The sequence below is a fragment of the Helianthus annuus genome, chromosome 13 (genome assembly GCF_002127325.2).
Source record: "Helianthus annuus cultivar XRQ/B chromosome 13, HanXRQr2.0-SUNRISE, whole genome shotgun sequence".
In the NCBI taxonomy this organism is placed as follows: Eukaryota; Viridiplantae; Streptophyta; class Magnoliopsida; order Asterales; family Asteraceae; genus Helianthus; species Helianthus annuus.
Genome location: NC_035445.2, coordinates 140,052,391 through 140,055,114, shown reverse-complemented (window position 1 = coordinate 140,055,114; position 2,724 = coordinate 140,052,391).

The following is a 2,724-nucleotide window of genomic DNA, read 5'->3' as shown; positions in this document are numbered from 1 at the left end:
GTTCGAATACTATTTTTTAATCGTTTTAGTGTGTCAAATACCAATACGAAATGAAAAGCAATATAGTTTTTTAAGATCATAGCCCAAAATACTTAATAACAAAAGGCTAAATAAAAAAGGCTAAATAAAAAAGGCAGAACTTTAAGATTCAAGTACCAAATGATCATCTTCAAACGAAACCTAGAGCAAGTATAACCGCAGATGCATAAAAGGTTATGAATAACTGCAGATACATAATCATTTTAATATTGACCTCTAATCCTCTGTAGTCGGTAGTTTAAAGAAAACACTTGAATAATCTTGTTAATGGAGCCGTAGAATTAGCTAATGCTGAAGAGAAGTTACCTTTAGAATTGGTGGAAGAATCAAGTGTAACACCCCAAAAACGGGTTTGGTAATCAAACCTCGTTAATAGTAAAAACGGGTAAAATACCGTTAGTGGTAAAAATTAGCCCGGTGAATATTAGGATTTAAATAAATAAATCTAATATTTATTAAAATGATGGGAAACACCTTGAGAAAGCAAAGTATATAAAAAGGCCCGAGATTTAACGGGACTTAAAATAAAACGGGATTTTGAACAAGATGAATAACTAGAAAAATTATAACCTAGTTAACTACAAGTCTAGAAATAACTTGAAATGGGGTTAAAACAACCAAAACTATATGTCAAACAAAAGTGGAGGGGCCAATGTTGTTAAAATTGAAACTTATATTATTAGTTTTAACTAAAAACAAAACCAAACATCTCATTTGAGATGTCTGGTCGATCAAGAACAGGAGAGGGCGACACCCTCACCCCCAAAACCCTAACTTCTACTAAACTCTCAAATTGAAGGCCCAAATCAAGTTGAAATCAAAATCTGAACATAGAATCGTGATCACCTGGTCAAGAGGATCGTAAGGTATGTCGAATTTGGTCATTTTGATTCAACCCAAATTCTTGCATGTGATTGAAATTGAGTGTTGAGCTTAATTATGTGTTGTAAATACGAAGTTAGAAGTGATATAAGGTTTAGGACAAACCCTAGATGATTTCTTGCCAAAATTCTTGCATGATAATTGTAAGGATCAAAATCACCATAGTGGGTGATTAATATGTTAGTAGAGCTTGATAAACACTAGGATTTAAACCCTTGTTCTAGTGTAAACTGAAATTATGAGGAAATCTCTGAATTGTTGATGTTAAAATATGTGTATATAGCCTAATTGAAGTTAATTGGGGTGATAAAATCAAGTCATGAACTTGGTTTAGATTATGTAGAAATCTGACCCGCTAGGTGTTTGATAAAACGCCTAAAGGAAGGTTAAAATGTAAAGGTTGGGTAAAACGCAGATTTGAATATGTTAAGAAATTGTGCGTAAAGACTTATAAAAAGGGTTCTAAATGGATTGTGAATTGAACTCTTTAGGCAAGGAATCCGGATCGTCAAATGGACAAGCCGGTGGAAACACGCGTTTAAAAAGAGTGCTTAAAAGGTACGTAACTACGATTCCGTTACGTTATGCTTGATTCCGTATTCTAGCTAGTAGACTTTAAATTAGCATAATACATGAAATTGGCAATTACTTGAAGTGATGAAGATCACTAGGTAAATAAACGGGTCAAAAGGTAAAATTATCACCCTTTGACAATATTGTCTAATGGTTTGTCGAGTTACATGTTATAGGAATAAATAGCAAATGGATAAGTACATCGCTGTTGCTTAGCGGTTACTAAGGCAAGGTATTGAAGCAGGTCAATTTATTGATCCGAGCCAGGTATGTATAATAACACAACTCATCATGTAGAATTTGGAGTTCTATAAGAGTTAGACAATGTTGAAGTGTAGATATTCGGTTATCTTTAAGGTAAATCGAATAAATTGAATTATGTTCATGGTGTTTTAGAAGTAAATGGGTTTATAAATAAGATTATAGTTAAAAGGGTTGGATTTTGGGTCAATCAAGTATTTAAAGGACCCTTGTAGTTAAAGAAGGATGAAGATTGACCAAATTGCCCTCGTAAGCTAATTCGGGCGAACGACCCTTAAAGGTGGTTCGGAAATAAGTTTTATGACTATATAAATGCTTAGGATAAGTTAGATAGTGAAAAACATAAAGTTTTGGGTCAAAGGGCTTTATATGAGTCTTTGCCGTAAAATGGTAATCCGAGGGGTAAAACTCGGAACATATAGATATCCACATTAAAACCAATACATATATAGTTGTAGTGGGAGGTTACTAGATAAGAAATGTAGAACTACAATGCTAGAAGGGAATGAAAGCGATTTCAAGCTTTAAAGTGCTTAAAATACCCTTAACGGGTCAAAATAAGCATACGAGCGAAAATGAGTTTAAATTGTGTAATAAACCTGTGATTAGAACCTAAAATGGTAGATAACATTAATTTGAAGAAGTGTAGGTGATATAGGAATCAAACAAATATGTTTGTTTGATAAAATGCATAAATGGGTAAAATTCGATAAAAAGGTAACAAGTCGAAGGCTTGAAAGTCTCAAAACTTATTTATGTTGGATGTTGGATTTTAACTCCATATGATAGAGAATCAAATTACAAACACGTAGGAAGAAACGGTAGGTTAAAAGGACAAGCAGATCGAAAGATACGAAAGTTTTCGTGTCAAAAACGGCAAAAAGGAAAGGAATGATGCAGGGTCCACCGTAACTTAAGGTGCCACCGTAAGTTACGGTGGAGCTGATTTGGTTACGGTGCTAGACTACT